This window comes from Rattus norvegicus, chromosome 18 (assembly GCF_036323735.1).
Source record: "Rattus norvegicus strain BN/NHsdMcwi chromosome 18, GRCr8, whole genome shotgun sequence".
Classification (NCBI taxonomy): domain Eukaryota; kingdom Metazoa; phylum Chordata; class Mammalia; order Rodentia; family Muridae; genus Rattus; species Rattus norvegicus.
This window is the reverse complement of record NC_086036.1, coordinates 83,212,839-83,233,771: the sequence shown is the minus strand read 5'-3', so window position 1 is coordinate 83,233,771 and position 20,933 is coordinate 83,212,839. Positions and strand designations below refer to the sequence as shown.

General features: G+C 37.9%; 1 pseudogene; it reads left to right on the top strand.

The window, feature by feature from the left end:
* Positions 1 to 257: 257 nt before the first annotated feature.
* On the top strand, positions 258 to 1,938 carry Tp53-ps3 (tumor protein p53, pseudogene 3; annotated as a pseudogene).
* Positions 1,939 to 20,933: the final 18,995 nt, after the last annotated feature.

Below are 20,933 nucleotides of genomic sequence, written 5' to 3'. Positions count from 1 at the left end.
ACATGCCTACCAGTGCAAAGGACATACTGACCAGTTCATGGGACATATGCACCAGTGTATAAAATACATTGACATGTGCATGAGAGCACAGGATTAATACTGTTAAGGGCCTGCATGTAACAGAGCTACTCAGCTTTTCCAAATTACTACTCAGAAAGTAATGGAACTAAAGACAATGTTTTTGGTGTTTCGAATATGCTAGGCCTATGAGAAGTGGCACTATTAGGGGGTGTGGCCTCGTTGGAAGAGGTGTGACCATGTTGAAAGAAGTGAATCACTGTGAGGTGGGCTTTAAGCGCCTCCACATGGCTCCTTATGGAAAAGAGACCCTCCTGCTGGCTACTATTGGATCAAGATATAGAATTCTTGGCTCCTCTAGCACCAAGTCAGCCTGCATGATGCCAATCTTCCCACCATGATAAGCATGAACTGAACCTCTGAAACTGTAAGTTAGTACCAATTAAATGTGATGGGGTGTCTTCACAGCAATAAAAGGAAAACTAACGTGATGTTTTTGCTTTTGAAAATATTTATCTTCATTATCCTGGCTGTAGGTAGTGACTACAGTTAGGGGGCACCTGGCATCCAGGCCCCAAAACCAACCTACTTCCCAGCAGGGTTTCATGCTTCCCTGAAGACTGGATAACTGTCACGGAGGATTCATATTCGGATATCAGTATGGAGCTCACTCTGAGTCAGGAGAAAATTTCAGATTTGTGAAAACTACTCCCTCTGGAAGATATTCTGTCCACTGTAGCAGTGTCACCTAATTCCACAGAAGATCTGTTCCTGTCCCAGGACGTTGCAGAGTTGTAGAAGGCCAAGAGGAAGACCTCCAAGTGTCAGCTCCTGCAGCAAAGGAGCCTGGAACTGAGGCCTCTGCACCCACTGCCCCTGCTCTAGTCACTCCATGGCCCTGTTACCTTCTGTCCCTTCTCAAAAAAACCTTACCAAGGCAATTATGCCTTCTACCTGGGGTTCCTGCAGTCAGAGACAGCCAAGTTTGTTATGTGCATGTACTCCACTTCCCTCAATACTCTATTCTGCCAGCTGGCGAAGACATGGTCCTGTACAGTTGTGGGTCAGCTCCATACCTCCAGCTGGTACCCATGTCCGTGCCATGGCCATCTAGAAGAAGTCACAATCCTTGACTGAGGTTGTGAGACACTGCCCCCATCATGAGCGTTGCTCCAGTGGTGATGGCCTGGCTCCTTCCCAGCCTCTTATCTGGGTGGAAGGAAATTTGTATGCTGAGCATCTGGACAGCAGGTAGACTTTTGGACACAGTGTGGTGGTACCATATGAGCCACCTGAGGTCTGTTCTGACTATACCACCATCCACTACAAGTCCATGTGTAATAGTTCCTACATGGGGGACATGACCTGCCTGCCCATCCTTACCATCACCACATTGGAAGATTCCAGTGGAAACCTTCCAGGACAGGACAGCTTTGAAGTTCATGTTTGTGCCTGTCCTGGGAGAGACCATGGGTCAGAGGAAGAAAATTTCCACAAAAAGAAAGAACATTGCCTAGGACTGCCCCCGGGAAATGCTAAGAGAGCACTGCCTACCAGCACAAGCTCCTCTCCCCGACAACAGAAAAAAAAAACTTGATAGAGAATATTTCACCCTTAAGGTCCGCCGGCATGTGCGCTTCGAGATGTTCGGAGAGCTGAATGAGGCAACAGGGCTCACTCTAGTTACCTGAAAACCAAGAGGGGCCAGTCTACTTCCTGCCATAAAAAAACAATGATCAAGAAAAGTGGGGCCTGACTCAGACTGACAGCTTCTGCATCCTGTCCCCATCACCAGCCTCGCCCTCTCCTTTCTTGCCATTTTATGCTTGTTCTCAGAGCTGATGAGACAATGCTGGTTCTCTCACTGTCTTTCTTTTTACCTCGTATATAGGGCTCAGCCTCCCTCTATGCAAACTGGTTCCTGGCCCAGCCAGGTTGGGGAATGGGTTGGTAGTTCCCGGGTCACTGCTGGTCTAGCGAAATCCTATCCAGCCAGTTGTTGTTGGACCTGGCACCTAAAGTGAAATTTCACCCCACCCCACACCTGTAAGATTCTATCTTGGGCCCTCACAAGATCTGTATCCTCCAGGACCCATTTTCCTCCACTCTGCAAAGCCTGTCACATTTATGCATTCTCCAACCCCATCACCCTCTTTTTTTTAAACCCCTTTTTATATACCAATCTCTTATTTTACAATAAAATTTTGTTATCACTTAAAATAAAAAAGAAAATATCTTCAAGCGCTGGTTCTTTTTATTTTACTATTTTAAAAATTTGTTTATTCACTTTACATCCCATGGCATCACCCTTCTCCTTCCATGTGCCTCCCTCAAACAGCCCCTTTCACACTCGCCCTTCATTTATCCTCCGTAGAGAGGAGGAAGCCCTGGAGACTCACCCACCCTGGCACCTCAAGTCTCTGTAAGACATTCTCTTCACGGAGGCCAAACAAGGCAGGGGAGACAGGAAAGGGGCACAGGATTCAAAGGAAGGCAACAGAGTAAGGGACAGCTCCAACTTCAGTTGTTGGGGGACCTGCCTGAAGACCAGGCTGCTCATCCCTACATATGCTTGTAGGGAAGCTAGGTGCAGCCTATATATGCTCCTTGGTTGGTGGTTCAATCTCTGATACCCCAGAGGGTCCAGATGAGTTGACTCTTTTGATGTTCTTGTGGAATTTCTATCCCCTCCAGGTCCCTAATCCTACTCACAACTCTTCCACAAAACTCTTAAACTACTTCCTTTATTTATATAAGAAAAAGAAACGTTTTCTACAATGGTAAATGCTATTTTTTTTGTGGTTGTCATAAAATACCATGACCAAAAGCAACTCAAGGGAAAAATAATTTATTTTCACTTACAGTTGTAGAGGAATAGAGTTCGTCCTGATGGGTGTCTTACTCAGGGTTTCTATTCCTTCACAAACATCATGACCAAGAAGCAAGTTGGGGAAGGTAAGATTTATTCAGCTTACACTTCCACATTGCTGTTCACTACCAAAGGAAGTCAGAACTGGAACTCAAGCAGGTCAGGAGGCAGGAGCTGATGCAGAGGCCATGGAGGAATGTTACTTACTGGCTTCCTTTTCCTAGCTTGCTCAGCTTGCTTTTTTATAGAACCCAGGACTACGAACCCAGGAATGGCACCACCCACAATGGATCCTCCCACCCTTGATCACTAATTGAGAAAATACCTTACAGCTGAATCTTATGGAGGCATTTCCTCAAGGGAGGCTCCTTTCTCTGTGGTAACTCCAGCTTGTGTCAAGTTGACACACAAAACCAGCCAATACAATGGAAAAGACAGTGCAGAGCAGTACGAACTATAAATTGGCTAATAACACTTAATCCACACACAAGAAGCAGAGAGAGCAGGAAGTTGGGTGAGTCTGTAAAACCTCAGTGCCTGAACCCAATGACTTATTTCTTCTCTCATGTGGTATCTCTTAATGGTTCTATAACCTCTCCACCATTGCCATTAACTCTGAAGCAAGTACTCAACTACATGAGCCAATAGGAGACATTTCTTAATGAAACCACAACAGCAAAATTTCTGATTATAAGCTAAAAGTACCTAATGTATAGATAAACATATATTTTAAGGTACAATTGACATTCTTTTATGTTTATTTCTATTGATTTTGTCAATAAGCCAAATTAAAAGATAATTGGGTCAACAAACCAAATTAATGCTTCTTGTTGTGGATTAAGTGTAATTAGCCAATTTATAGTTCGTACTGCTCTGCACTCTTTTCCATTGTACTGGCTGGTTTTGTGTGTCAACTTGACACAAGCTGGAGTTACCACAGAGAAAGGAGCCTCCCTTGAGGAAACGCCTCCATAAGATCCAGCTGTAAGGAAATAGTAATTCTTAATTATGGTAGTGAAGTTTAAAAGTAGCAGATTATGAGAAGCATCTACAAGGACACATGATTCAGAAAGCTTAAGATTTAGTCGATAGTAGAGAATCTGCAGTGATGTCTTTAGCAAGACCAGCTTTTGTTACTTTGTATCAATGAGTTGACATTATGAAACATAAAGATGTAGCCCACGAGCTTGCCTGCTGCAGACCCAGAAAACCCTATGTGTGCTGGTTTTCAGGACCAGATGAGTTGCTTGAAAAGTTGCTTCTGGCTCTGTATACTACAGAGAGAGTAATGTTGTAGTGATTATTCTTACTAACTCCTCACGTGCTAACAACTTCCACTAACAATACTATTGTACTCAACTGGGAATCCTTTGGTGTCTAAGGATTTGTATTTTTGGATTATTTTGTGATGTATATATTGAGAAAGTTCAAGGACAGACAGATGTAAATAAGATTTTCAACATGGAGGAAGCCTAGGTTCACAAGGGCTGACTGACTTCACATCAACTACCTTATAGTAAGTAGGGCCGTAACTAGCTAAAAAAACTGGGAAGTGAATGTCAAACTTTGCATGGTTTGGGAAAATGGGGAGCTAATGAGAAGCAAGAAGAATCTGAGTAGAGATAAAATGAGATGCAATTGCTAATATGACAAATACTTTGGTTGTTGGTTAGTGTCTTTCTGGGACTAGAATCAAGAGAATAGGCAATTCTAATTTTCAGTCTCTTTGAAATGCACTTTAAAAAAATATGACCTAGCTCCTTTAACAAACCTCAGGGGCTGGGCTTGCAATGAAGTTATCAAAAACAATAATACTAACCTGCTGGAAATGCTCTCAGCATTGAGATTTCTTTGCAGACTGCCGTGTGTTCCCTACATATGTTATGGGAGGCTGAGAATTTGTGTCAGGCCTAATTAGAGGAGGGAAGGGATTTTGTTATGTCTGAAAGTTCAAGCTATTGTAGTGAATTATATTTCAGGCAGGGAAATCAGTTGTGAAAGGGGATCTGCAGATAAATTTAAGATGGCTTATGGAGAAGAAAAGCTGAAAAACATCCAATATCATTCCTTGAATGACTGTTGGGGACAGTATCCCAGGCTGGGCTCTAGCTGGCAGTTTGTGAAAAGAAAATTAATAAAATGCTTGTGGAAGTGTGTGGTGGCTTAAATGAAAATGGCTCCCATAGCTCACATGTTTAAATATTGTGTCCCAAGTTGATATACAGTTTAGGAAGGATTAGGGAGTATGGGCTCCTTGGAGGAAGTATGTCTCTCAGGATCTGATTCGATATTTTTGTTTTTGTTGTTGTTGTTTTATCAGTTACTTTATTTATTTACATTCCAGCCATTGCCCCTCTTCATTGTTTCTCTCACATTTCCTCAACCCCCTCTTTTGTCTCTGAGAGGGTGCTCCCACCCTGGGCACACCCCTTCCCTGGGGCCTCAAGTCTCTGGAGAGTTATGTGCATCATCTTACATTGAGGCCAGACCAGGCAGTCTTCTGTTACATTAGTGTAATGGGGCTTTGGACCAGCCTCTAAATGCTGACTGAGGGTTGGTTGCTCAGTCTCTTAGAGCTCCCAAAGGTCCATGTAAGTTGAGACTTCTGGTCTTATGGGGTTGCCATCTTCTATAGCCCCTTCAATCCTTCCCCTAATTTCTCCAAGGGGGTCCTCAACTTCAGTTCAATGGTTGAGTGTAAATATCTCATTTCTCTTAGTCAGCTGGTATTAGGGCCACTCAGAAGACAGCCATGTTAGGCTCCTGTCTGTAAGCACATTGTAGCATCAGTAACAGTGTCAGACATTTCTTAGTGGTTGTGGTGGGGAACCGAGACCTGATTTAAAGGTTTAAAAGTCTAGGACAGGCCTAGTATGGGGCTGAAAAGCAGTGGAACTTGGGAGCCAATCTGGAGCAAGAGTAAGCTTGAGACATGCCCAAATCCTGAGAATATCATCCTGAGACCAGCAGGAGTAAGGCTGTTCCCTCCTTGCTCTGGAGCTCCATGTTTCAGTTCAGGTAAACCTTATGACCCGCACCTCTGCCACCCTTGAGGTAGTCACATGTCTGGTAGTCTGGTGATCAAATTACAGGTTAAAGTTTCTTTTTCCTTATAAGGATATGTTCAGGTTTCACCTGGGATTACTCTTCAGGTAAATGAAACATTAACAGCACCTCAGCCCCAACCAATGATGTACACTCACCCAAAAATCCTACTCTCCCCAAGGTTTATGTAGCCCTTGTTCACCCGAATGAAGAGAGCTGTTTCACTGAAGACCATCTATGGAGAAGGCTATTTTGCTTTCAGTCACACCAACCAAGATTCTGTCTAAACCATCTACCCAGCTAAGCATTATTCTTTCCAGTCCAGCCTGGACATAAGGGAAGAAGCAGACTCTAGCTTGCATCCCAGGCTTAATTTCTCCTTATTTCACCTTGCAGAAAAATGCGAACTTTTAGCTACTGCTCCACCACTATGCTTCCCTGTCTTCCTGTCATGAGGGTTAAATACCAACCTACTAAAATAGTAACAAACTCCTATTAATTTCTGTCTTCCATAAGTTCCTTTGCTCATAGTAACTAAGACAAAGACGAAAAAAATATCACGGAGAAACTTTTGACTTTCTTAGACAGATTTGTCATCAGTAGATGGAGTAAAGACTTATAGAGTAGTGGAATCTAGTTCAGAGTTCCTGAAGAAAGGAAGGACCACATCAAGAAGACAGATGTACAGTGCTTGGGCCTTCACACTGCTCTGAGGATAGCACAAAGGGTAGAAGTATATTCCTTGAAAACCCTTTGAGTAAAATCCAGAAGATATTAAGAAAACAAGCTTGCTAGACATGTAGCTAATGTGAATACAGCGGAGGAATATGGATGTTCAAGTTTCCCTCAAGTAGGACGCTGAGCTCCTTGGATCTTTGCCCAGGAGTGCTATAGTCAGATGATATGAAATTCCACTTTTAGGGATTTAATTTGTAAAAACTTCCACAACAATTTCTACAGTGGCTATACATGCTTCCACTTCCAGCAACGGTGAGTAAGATTCCCCTCCTTCTACATCTATGCAGCACCTAATACTCATTTCTTTCTAGGCGATTACCAATTCTAGCCACCATGAATAAGAATACCAAAGTAGTGTCAGTGTGTGTTCCTCTCATGGATAAACAATGTTCATCAGTATTTTATGTATTTATTTATCATTGGTATTTATTATCTTGAGAAATGTCTGTACAAATGACTATATACACACTAAATACCAGGATTTGCTTTGGTGTTTGCAACTCTTTATGTTTAATATTTATTGACCTGCATTTTTGTAGTCTGTCCACCCTTGTCATTTTTTATTTATATTTCCTTTTAATCGTATTTTAATTATATTTCTCATTTCTTAAGAATCCATTGGCTTGGCTTTTTAGGTTGTTTTATGTTAGTGAAACATTTTACTCATTAAATTGTTAATCAATTTTGTGTCTATCAATTTTCTATTGCTTCTGTAATAAATCACCATGTAAAGTATATATGTATATCTGTGTGTTTATGTATCTGTATCTGTGGTTGTGTGTCCATGTACAAATTAATGTATTGTGGATTTGTATGCATATGATACTCTGAGTCTCTGACTTTATATGCCAATGTTTCTGCATATATATGAATGTGTGTTTCTTAGTCACTGTAATTTAGTCAATTTCTGTGATGAGCCACCATGACCAAGTCAACTCTTATGAAAGAAACCATTGAATCTTGAGCTTACTCATAGATTCAGATATTAGTCCATATCATCAAGGTAGGGATCATGGTAGCATATGTGGGTCAGGGGACATAGCTGAAAGATTTACATGTTGATCCACTGGAATAGACAGAGAAAGACTGAACCTTACAGTAACTTTTGAAACCTCAAGGGCCATCCCCAGTGACACTTGCACCAATACTTTGTGGGAAAATACACGCATCTATATGAGCTTATTGGAGACATTCCTGTCCAAATCACCACAGTGTATATGTATATGTGAATGTATGTAAATGCGACTGTGTTTTCTGGTTGGAATTTTTGTCATTCTGACATGTGTTAGAGTTATCTTTTGAAAAACTGCCTTATAATATTGCCTCTAGAACATTTTTTGATTAGTGACTGTTGAAGAAATGCCCAGCCCACTGTATTTTGTGCCAATACCTAATAGATGTCATTAGGGTATATAAGAAAACAAAGTAAGTAAACCAGGAGAAGCAAAACACTAAGCATCACCACTTGGGTTTCTTACTCAGTTCTAGCTTCACTGTTCGTGCTTAAACTTCCTTTTGTGAGTTCGCATGCGCCTCTCACTCTCTCTCTCTCTCTCTCTCTCTCTCTCTCTCTCTCTCTCTCTCCCCCTTTTCTGTGTCTGTGTGTGTTGAAATAAACTGTCCTCCTCAAGTTGATTTTAGTCATGATCTGTATTATAACAATAGAAACTTAAATAAGATACGTATATAATATGCGAATGTGTTGTATATGTGTACTTAAATGCATAGATTATATATACATATATATTCTCTGTGTATGTAATATGTGAATGTGCTTGTGTATGTGTACTTGCATACATGCATACATACATATTATATGTGTGCGTATATATATATACATGTCTAGAGAGAGAGAGACTATATATATGTATGTAAATGTGTACAAGGTTTCTATGTGTGTTTGATTGGATATGTGCATGTGTCTGTGTGTTTGTGTATGCATATGTGTGTTTTGTGTATGTGGATTTGTGTGCATTGGTGTGAATGCTTTGTCCCTACAAAGGCATGCTGTTTCATTGTTCTGTTAGTTTTTTCTCCAGAACCTATGTGGTAAAGTGTCTTTTAAAGCGCTCATGTTTTTGAACAGAGTTTACATCCGAAATCCAGGCTAAGAGCCAAGTATTTACAGCTTCTAATGATTAGAACATGAACTCCTTTAGGTAAGAATGAAAATGCATACCAGTATCCCAAAACACTTTATGAAAAAATGTTTCCCTCCCCTCTATGTAAATAAAGAGGTATAAATTTTATATATTGTATGCACTAAAAGGAATGAATAATTCTCAATGAATCAAGGTATTTCAATTTCATCAGCACATAAAGCTAGTAGATAATAAAAGTCAGTAATGTTACTTGAGGCTTTCAGGTCAATGCCTACTAGACTCTGGCAGCTTTAACCAGTTAACCATGTCCATCTATCTTTAATGTGTCAATTACAGGCCCAAAGAATGCTGAAAAGCATGTGATTGTTTCATTCTGTGTGGTCATGTTGGAAGATAATCAAACACTGTAGTTTTGTTAACATCCAAGTCTTTAAGATTTAAATTTTCATCGAGGAAAAGCTATATAAAGCAATCCTGATCTGGGTATGATGTTATCCATTATGGGCAAGGCATCATTTGATTTCTGGTATGTATTGCAAGTTGTTCAGTATGATGCCATGATGTAACTTATTCCTGAAAGCAGTCTCCTCTTCCAGGCTGCATTCACCTTCAGCCTTTCCATTCCCCATGTATAAGATTTTTGGGAATTTTCCATTTTTTTGTAGGTCATTATTTTAGCAGTTTGAAAGTCAAAAGGAAAGGGATATATATTTCTCTTTGGGATATCTTTTTCTTTTCTGTCAAGATCATTATAGTTGTTGAAGAAAGAATAGAGAGGTTAAGCAGTCAGATAGGTATTTCATGCCCAATTTTGGCTAGCTAATATCTTTTGTGCATGTGTTAGACAATCCAGAGATAGAGATAAGAATTTTATTTTATTTCTGTAAATTTCATAAAGATAGATTCTTTTTATACTGAGTAAATTTCTTTGTGATCCATCATTACCTTCCCTGTGATCAATCTTTGAAACCAAATAAGCACTGAACCTTGGAACAGTATTTAAAAATACAGACTCGCTTAGTGCTTGTCCATCACACAGTAAGTTCATATATGAAGAATGAGACATTTTATGTGTCTTTCTTCATTATTTTAACATTTTATCCATTCTAAATCTATTCTTCTTCCTTGCTGATCCAAATGTATGTTCTCTTGTTCATTCACTTTTTTTAATCCAATGTAGTCCAATTTGGACACTCCAAACACTTGGGTGTGCTTATTTATGCTCAGATAAAAGAGTGAAGTGTGTATTATCTAATTATGTAACCTGCCAAGACTATAATTGTGAACAATCAAAGTTTGTGAAGAGCATTTCATCAAGGTCAAGCAAATGTAAGAGAATGTGTTAATAAATGTAAAATACATACCATTAAAGTCTATATCTTAAATCTACTAGAAAAAATAATTAGTAATAGACATTTTAATTGTTAATAGCATGAATTGATATAGTCAAATACAACAGAAGTCATAAGTCTGTTTTGGATTTGATAGGAACTTGTTTGTGGAGAGATAAGTTTATAGTTTGGACAAAAATTAAACTAATTTGACATCACACCATTTTGGTCTCTATGGTTTCATGACCCAAGCTTCACTTTACGTGGTATATGGTTAAAATGATATTCCACAGTTTCCAATTAAGCTGTGGAATATCAAAACTTACGGCTATACTAACATACTATTCTGAGAAGTCAGAATCAAGGGAAAGGGAGAAATGCTAGAATTCATTCACCACATTCTATTTAATCTTGTATTTTATAATTGATTACAATTCTTTCCAGAGGGTTCCAGTAGGATAAAATGTATAATAATATAGGAGCCTAGCATAACTTTTATGATTTCAGCAATGTCATGGTTGACTTTAAATTGTAAAACACCTTGTGTATATTCCTATTTACTAAGGCATCTAAGCCAGTGAATTTACAGGTCAAGTTTCTATGCAGATTACACCACCAGATCAGTGGAAAAACAACAACAACAACCAAAAAAAACCCACCACCACCACCATCACCACCACCACCACCACCAATAACAACAACCGCCCCCAAAAGAAACCTGGGTATGAAAGATGGTGTTATTTCCAATGGGCAGACCCTTTCTCAGGAAAGAGAATGCATGGTTATTCTTCAGTCTCAGTGTTCTTCTCTAAGGAAGTACATAGAATAATATCTCTTTCACAGATCTGTGCTTATCAAATCCTCTAAATAAGTACTTATGAAACAGTAGAAAATCTCTTTCAAAGCTGAAGGTGATGACTGAATGGATTGCTCATTGGTTAATAATATAAACTGGTTTTATAGAATGTCTGAGTTCAATTTCTGGGCCCACATCAGAGATTGAAAACTGCCTTTAACTCAAACTCCAGGTATTCAGTGCTTTCTTCAGACCTCTGCAGGCATGTGCGTCTGCATTGAAAAACTGATACATAGACAGTCATCCATATACACATAGTTATTTTAGAAAAACTCAAATAAAATGTATATTAAAATAGCCAGTAGTTTAATATAATCTAAAAATGGAGTATTCCCAATAAGAATTCCAATAAATTGTTATGCTTGAGTTTGTTAAGCCAAATAATTTTAGTGACTTGATTTAATTAGTATTTCAAGATATCTGTATATATTTATTAAATCTTTTCTTGTACTAGCAAATATTATAATAAAAACAAATATTATCCAAATTATTGGTTTCATATGCACTTGAGAAATTAAACTGTTCTGTTACAAATGCAAAGAAGTAGCTGGTTGCATTTTTGAGTGTAGTGTGGTCCAAGGTACATATTAACATGGTATCTTATTCTTTGTCTTCATTCTTGCCTTTTCCCAGTCAAACACTGAATTCTAAATGACCATCTGTCTGCAGAACTTCTGTGGTAGAGTGAACTGATTTATTTACCAGGCACATCTTGGCAAACATTCTTAGATCTCACCGAGAGTCTCTGAGAAACCAGAAAGACTTTCATCATTCATACGATCAAATGAAAGCCGTTCACATCACTTTGTGTCATCTCTCCAGAGCACATGAAATATTTAACCTGCATGATAGAGCTTAAATCCCTGTTTTGTCACATTCGTTTGGCAGTTGCCCACTCCTGCAGCTAATGTGGAAAGCTAGAACAGCAGCTCCTATCTATCAGTATGTCCAAAAATCAACACTAGCTTCATCTTCCATAAAGATGACTCTTTATGGCACATCTGTGCACAGAGATGAGTGGGCACACAGAAAGGGTACTGACCCTTACTTGGATAAGAGATGAAATCACAGATCTCATTGTTTTAAGTCTGTGAAATAAGCATATTTCAAAAGGAAACTAATCACCAATGATAAATATAAATTATTTATGAAGGTGTTAAATTACTGCCAAATATTTACAATTACAGAATAATAAATGTGAGGCAATGATCACTATGCATATCTGGGTCAGTTCTAGGCTGGTGACCCTAATCCATTTTACAAAGAAATTCACATTATGAAAATGTTTTAGTGAAAGTACACTGTAATTTGGAATACCAAACTCCTCAACCACACAAGAAAAAATAGATTGGCCCTTGAAATAACTCTCATGGATGAGGGTTTAAATACAATTTAATATATTATTTCAAAGTAAAGTCATTAGACATTTTGTTTTGTGTATAGTGTGTTAGGTAGAAAATTTTACTTAGAAACAGTTGTATTCACAGTAAAACAAGATTAAGATATAGCAATGTAAATGTTAAGACTGTTTCAATACTAAACAAATAAAAGTAAAAATCAAGCAGAAGAAAAAGTAGAAATAATTTATGAAGTAACATGTGATTCATTAATCCTAGCAATACAATTGTGAAATATTATTTTTAAAGTAAGAAGACAGAGGAATAAACAACCATCACATGTATTCTTAGCATGGTGACAACAAAACTCCTAGAATGATTAATATAAAAAGAGGAAAGGTTCTGTTTGGCTCATAAATAAATTTCACCCAATGACAGATTGATTGACCGCATAGCTCCTACTCATGGAAATGCTAGAGCAGTATGACCCAACATGAACCTTTACCTCATCAGCCAGGAGGCAGAAAACAAAGACTGTGGTTGCATCCCAAAATTCTCTTTGCAATTGTACCCAGAGTGATCTCAAAACACCCTACGAAGCCCCAGTTTTCAATCAGGCTTTGATGGTCAAGACTTTGTGCAACAGACAGACTCTCTGTTGAGGAACACATATCCAAACTAAAGTGACAGTTATGCATATTGTGTATATTATACAGCCTTTTCATCAAACTATATGAGGTAGTGTATGCCTAATAGATACACAGTTATGACTAAATAAGAAAGGCCTTTTTAATGATCAAATATAGGTCCAAAGCAACTGCTTAAAATATATAGACTGCTTTCAGAATCAATTTCCCTCTTGATAAAACCTAAAGTGTATCTGTGGGAGAAGGATACCTCTCCATACTTGTATATTTTAAAATTTTATAATTAAGTTATTTGCTTGCTTACATGTGCTTGACCCAGGCAGGGAGTGGCACTATTAGAAGGTGTGGTCTTGTTGGAGTAGGAGTGGCCTTGTTAGAGTAGGTGTTTCACTGTGGGTATGACCCTCATCCTAGCTGCCTGAAAGTGTTCCACTAGCAGTCTTCAGGTGAAGACATAGAACTCTCAGCTCTACCCACACCATGCCTGTCTAGACACTGCATGCTTCCACCCTGATGATAATGGACTGAACCTCTGAACCTGTAAGCCATTCTCAAGCATACTTGCCTTCATCACGTTGTCTGGTCACAGCAGTAAAACCATACTATATCTATCTATATCTATATCTATATCTATATCTACATATATATATATAGAGAGAGAGAGAGAGAGAAATTTGCATTAATTTCAACATATATTCTTAAAATAATTATGTAATACATACATGTGTATATTAAGATTATAGCTTTTATATAAATCTTGTATAAAGTGAAATTTCTGGATAGCTATTTTTACAGCCATCCATGCCTTGATCAATGGGATAGGTCCTTTAGTTAATACGATTATATTATGAACAACGTAAACACTGTATCTAAAATAAAGTAGCTCGGAAAGTTATTATATAGTAGGTGCTCAATTCAAACTGTTATATAGGGAACACAACCTCTCATCCCACATTAAGTGAATTCAATGATTCTCACGACGTGCAGAAATTCAATCAACAGTTACTGTGAGGCTCCAGGAATTTCATTAGCACTTGTGTCCCACGTTGAAAGCATAATGAAGAGTTGAAAAATGCAATGACAGACTGAGTTTTCATGTCACATGAAAAATTCTCAGTTCTCCTGTTTCTCAGTTGAGAGGAGACAGGGAAAAATGAATTCCTTCACTGCCTGGCAAGAGGGCTTAAAAACGAAAGTAACAGAAAGGACTGGGTAACTGGGTCTTGCTACTTCTCAATATGGAGCTGTTAATCAAACCTGGTATCCCTTTGTCTCTGTGAAAATTACTTCAAGCTATCACGCCAATCCTCACTGGCGGGTCAGACAATTTTTGTGTATGGTCCGCGTAGATCTCATTTGCCATCGGGTATTTTCACTAAGATGCTTTACTATGAGATTGAATTTAATTCATCAAGACGATGAATATTTACCTCTGTACTTATGTACTTATCAAGAAAGTACTTGATAAGGATTAATAAATTGATACATCACATTAACTACAAATAACTATTTTACCCAGTGATGAAGGAATTACACTGAGATAATAAATGAAGAATAGAGCATGCTTCTTTTTGAAGCACGGCCCATCCAATCATATACATAGCACTTATTGGGGGCTATACTATATTATCTGTCCTAAGGACTTTGCAAACAAGAATATAAAAACATTTTACTCCCTTTTAGAAGTTAAAATGTGCTGTTTAGTTAATTTTGCAAAAGATCCCCTTTTCTTTTTCCAAAGATTTTTTTTCTAGTGTATTCATCCTCTACTGATCTGTTACTAAACATGAAGCAAAGTACAAATTCAATATCCGTTTGGTATTGTGCCTTACATTTCACCCACTTTCCTGTGTATTAACAATCCTGAATGCACTTCTGCTTTCAGAGAACATGTAAAACAGCCCATATGTGCCTTAGATATTATAGTCCCTCATTTAATTTACAGTGAATGTTTACCATCCAAGTGTCAGGATGAAGTACTTTGAATCGTTTTCTTACACCTACATTTCAGTAAAGACCTCACTATTTACAAGGGCGTTGTAAGCCAAGTGCAGTATGCAGATTTGTTTCCTAGCTATGCAAACAGGCCAACTTCAGGACCTAAAAAAAAGTCAGGTTTATTTGAGGAATGTAAATATCCTTGAATAACTTTATTTATATACTTCATTATACCCATAAATAGGAAAATAACTTCGGTGTTTTAGTAAAAGGTAGAGAAAGAGTTGTTATAACTTAGCAGGTGTAGCTGATAATAAAAGACTTTTAAGACAAATACAGATGGCATCTATGTCAATAAGATATTTGATAAGTGACCAAAAATCCAATGCCAAGTATGAGAAATATTGCTGGAAAAGGTCACACCGAGCCTAGGCTGCTGAAGGCCTATCTGAGAAGTGATCTTATCTTCTTGGAGTGCTGAAACAGAAATTAAGAGTGCTTGCTGCTTTTCCAAAAAAAATCCCATATACAGTCACCAAACCCAGACACTATTGCGGATGACAAGAAGTGCATGCTGACAGGTGCCTGATATAGCTGTCTCCTGAGAGGCTCTGCCAGAGCCTGATAAATACAGAGGCGGATGCCTGCAACCAACCACTGAACTGAGAACGGGGTCCCCAATGGAAGAGTTAGAAAAAAGACCGAAGGAGCTGAAGGGGTTTCCAACCCCATAGGAAGAACAACAATATCAACCAGTCAGAACTCCCAGGGACTAAACTACCAATCAAGGAGTACACATTGAGCGATCCATGACTCCAGCTATATATGTAGCAGAGAGTGACCTTGTTGGGTGATCAAGGAGAAGCCCTTGATCCTGTGAAGGCTCAATGCCCCGTGAAGGGGAATGCCAGGGTGGGGAGGATGGGAGGGAATATGTGTGTGAGTGAGGGGAGCACCCTCATAAGACGCAGAAGGGGGGAGGATGGGATGGGAACTTTCCAGAGGGAAAACCAGGAAGGGAATAACATTTGAAATGTAAATAAAGAAAATATCCAATAAAAGAAAGGAAAAAAAAAGAAGAGAAAGGTTTGGGGGTTGAGATCAGTGATCAGTACTTGCATAACATTCAGAAGGACTTCATATTACCTGTAGCATTATAAAATAAAACAAGAATGGCACCAAAACTTATTGCAACTTGTTGTGGTAAATATTTAATTTTAATCGGAGTTGCTATCCCACTTTTGGTTATTCAGGCTCCAGATAAGAGACATACAAGTTTTATATTTATAATAAGCTTTAATCAGCACTAAATCTGGGTGAATATCTACCCCTATGATATTATTTCTACTGCCCTATCAATAACTCTGAGATATAATATGCTATGTTACACCTAGCCTGCTCTTAACTCCAATTGGTCAACCTTCATGGTCATGTTTTCATGATTCACTTACCTACACCATGATGTCTCTCCTCTCTACACCTTCTCTCCATCTCCTCATAGCCCTGCCTTCTATTCCATGCCTGGGAAGAAAAGAAAATCCACCTATCTCTCTTCTGCCCAGCTATAGACTATAGGCATCTTTATTGACCAATCAGAGATGACCTAGGCAGCAAGGTTACATAGTCACTAAAGTCTGTGTGCAGATTCTCTCACCTCTGGGGGCAAAGTTTGTGGTTTGGGGGGGCTAGTATTTAGCACTGCAATGCATAGCAAAAGGCCAAACTTCAACAGCAACTATGTTGTTGGCATTTGCCAAATTGCTATACTCTGTGTGCTTCATAGCAGATGGACTGTTAATTCACGGACAACACAAACATTAGTACTGATTAACTTTGAAAACAATTTTTTATTAGCAGTATCCCAATGTGTCTTTCAGTGACAATGAATTCATTTTCCAGTTCTTCATTTATCGCAACATTTGCCAATGTTAATGCTGGAATATAGGTATCAATACACGGCAAATAAATACTTCTACTACAAATCTTAATTTGGTAGATGTTGAAATTTCTTATCAATTGTGCCTGACTTTTGAACTTGGCCAGTACTTATTTATGTCCGATAATCATATTAAATAAATATTTTAATAAAATACAGTTATACTAAATTCCTATTTTTTAAAATATATCACTTGGTAATATAATAATAGACCATATGTTAAAATAAGAATGTTTCAGTTGGTAAAAAGTATTTTGCATTCTCTAGGCAGTCACTTTGAATGGTGGTGTCCTTTGCCATGCAGAAGTTTTTCAGCTGTTTAAGATCCCATTTATTAATTGTTGATTTTAGTGCCTGTGGTAATGGTGTTCTGTTCAGAAAGTCTGTCTTGTGTCAATGAGTTCAAGGCTATCCACCACTTCCTCTTCTATCAGACTTCACATATCTGGCTTTATTTTGAGGTCTTTCATCCACTTGTAGTTGAGTTTTTGTGCAGGGTGATAACACTGGATCTATTTGGAGTCTTCTAAATGCAGCCCTCCAGTCTTATCAATGTCACTTGTTGAAGATGCTGTCTTTTATCCTCTGGTGTGTATTTCTGTCCTTCTTAAAAATAAAAATAAAATAAAAATAAATTATCAGTTGTTCATAGGTTTGTGGACATATATCTGGGTCTTCACTTTGATCGTGTCATCAACACGGCTTTTGTTTTTGTTGTTGTTTCTGTTTTTGGCCAACGTCATGTTGTTTTATTACTATAGCTTTGCAGAACAACGTGAGGTAAGGATGGTAATACCTCTATCATATATTTATTATTCGGGTTGTTGTTGTTTCGATAGACTTTTGATTTTTGTGTTTCCATATACAATGAGAATTGGCCTTAAAAGATCTGTGAAGAATTATGTTGAAATTTTGACGGGGATTGTTTTGAATCTGTAGACTTCATTTAGTAGGTTGGCCATTCGAATATTTTGAATTTATGATAACTATAGCAATATATAAACGAAATAAATTTATTATTTGACAGAAAAAACTCACAAATATGTAAGCAAAAGTTTATCAGAAATGCAAAGTCACTTATAACTTTTTTGTAACTTGTTTATATAGCTGATCATTATTATCTACTAGTTATATTAAAAATTCAATCAGCAATAAAAAGAACATTCTTTTAAAAATCTAAATGATAAACTAATATTTTTAGTCAATTAGAATAATAAGATTGATTAATTTTCAGGTGGAGCTAGGAGGACTCTCAACGCCCTCTACTGCCTAAGTCCTAATCAAATCAAATTCAGATATTGTCTCTACAAAACTACATGTTCCTCACTTTATTATATGTTTTCTTTAAAAAATATAGCTTGAAGGTAAAATACCATAATTTAATTCCATTATTTGCTATGAAATATTTTCACATGCTTTATTACATGTTTTTATAGCAGTTAAGAAAAGGAAAAATTTCAAAACCTCATTATTGAGGACCTAATATAAGACACATTTGTAACCGTTTATACCTTTACATGTATCACATTTTTTATAACATTCTTGCACCATGTAGCAACTCTGACAAGAATCAAATACAGAAGAAAAAAATTGGACATCATTGAAAGTACTATTTTAAATACACAATAGAAAAAATGAATTTTATGTTCTTACAATCTGGAATTGAGCCACTAATTCAGTTCTCCAAACAGAATTTAAACCAAAAGATGAGGGGAAAAAGGAAAAAAAAAGAGAGAAACTAAAATTCACACGTTTATAATTGTACTAATCTTATACAGTGGAGATTCAGTAAATGCAATGTAAGAACTTACACCTCAGCAACTAATCACACAGCTAAATGGTGGGTTAGAATAAACTTATTGTCAAAGTTACTTTCCTATTACTGTTGTAAGAAGCCAGAGCTCCAAGGGGGCTAAACCACCAACCAAAGCATACACATGGAGTGACCCATGACTCCAGCTGCATATGTAGCAGAGGATAGGCTTCTCTAGCATCAAACGCAGGGGAGGTCCTCTGTCCTGTGAAGGCTTGATGCCCCAGGGAAGGGGAATGCTAGGGTGGTGAGGCGGGAATGGGTAGGTGGACTGGGAAGCACCCTATTAGATGCTGGGGGAAGGAGGGGTGGGTTAGGTAGTTTGCAGAATGGAAAACAGGAAGGGGTGATAACATTTGAAATGTAAATAAATAAAATAATCAATAAAAATTAAAAAAAAAGAACCACAATCTAGGTAATTCATAAAAAATAAGAGCTTATTTGAGGCTTTCAATTTCAGAGGGTTAGAATCTGATTCAGAGGGTTTGGCAAGCAAACAAGCAGGCGCGGCACTTGAGCAGTACCTGGGAACTCACATCCTGAGACACAATACCCACACAGAGATGCACTGAAAATGGCTTGGGCTTCTGAAAACCCCACAGCCCACCTTCTGTGATACATCTCCTCCAACAAGCAATATCTCCTATTCCTTCCCAAACGGTTTGAGGAACTGGGGACCAAGTATTCAAATACATGAGCCCGTGTGTGTGTGTGTGGGGGGGGGGGTATTATTATTCGATTTACCATACTGATGAATCAGAAATAAAGGAGTTAATCATGATATAAATATTTGATAAAATCCAGTGAAAGAAAAAATTTAGGTAACCAGAGAAATGCAAACTTTTATGCTGTCTTTTCAAAAGTCATTTTCAAGTAAAGGAATTGCAAACCTATTTCAAGCAAGCAGATGACCAGTGAAAATATCTTTCATTGAGGATTTTGGCTATGCTTATGTCAATAATGGTCTGCGTTTCTCATGAAGCTAAACACATACATTTTGAGACAGAATTTCACAAAGCAGTTATGAAAATACAGAAACAGTGCAAGAATTAAAGTCCCGACAAACAGCTCTTAAAAGAACAAAAGCAATGTCTACTTAGTAAACCTTTGAAAACAGAGATAGCTCTTAAGAGTTTGTTTCACAATGACCAAAGCTGAGGTGTGAAAATAACAGCAAGTGGGTTGGAAACTTCATAAATAATAGTTTTGTTCAACTGTTCACATGTAGCTTGTAAAATCTGAGTAAATGTGTGACAGTGTACCACATGTAACAAAAAAAAACAAACAAACATGTGCAACAATGACAAAACATTAAAAGCTAACTCTAATCAGAGTATTACCATAAATGCAATTAGAAATTTAACAAAGCTGTCTCATGGCTCTGGATATTGACTACTGTACTTCATATCATTCTTAGTTTATTGAATTCAAACACATTACTAAAGATAGAAAATTGAGTCTTTTCTTATTTTTAACAGAATCACCATCACAACAATCAAGTAATAATGTAAAATCAGAACAAATTTAAAATGCTAATACTTATAAATAATGAAAACTTGCCCTCACAGTGTACTAACAATTAAAATATCAAAAATTTAAAGTGACATAGAAGTCAGTGTCACCACTATATCACACAGTGAACTGGCAAAGATATTGAAAATATTTAAAACAGGATTACAGGATTATATTTTAGGACTGTAGAGAATTCCAGGCAAATGGAAGGAGCTGCTTGTGGTGCAAGACAATGTAAACACATAAGTGAAATGAAAACACCATATCTGTTGTGGACATCTGCAACTGTAGGATAAAATTTAAAGTGATCGAGGAGACACAGCCAGAATACAGCAAATACAGAGGTGAATGCCAGCAGCAAACCACTGAACTGAGAATAGGACCCCCATTGAAGGAATCAGAGAAAGAACTGGAAGAGCTTGAAGGCGCTCGAGACCCCATATGTACAACAATGCCAAGCAACTAGAGCTTCCAGGGACTAAGCCACTACCTAAAGACTATCCATGGACTGACCCTGGACTCTGACCTCATAGGTAGCAATGAATATCCTAGTAAGAGCACCAGTGGAAGGGGAAGCCCTTGGTCCTGCTAAGACTGAAACCCCAGTGAATGTGATTGTTGGGGGGAGGGTGGCAATGGGGGGAGGGTGGGGAGGGGAACACCCATAGAGAAGGGGAGGGGGAGGGGGAGGGGTTAGGGGGATGTTTGCCCAGAAACCAGTAAAGGGAATAACATTCAAAATGTAAATAAGAAATACTCAAGTTAATAAAAAAAATAAAATAAAAAAAACT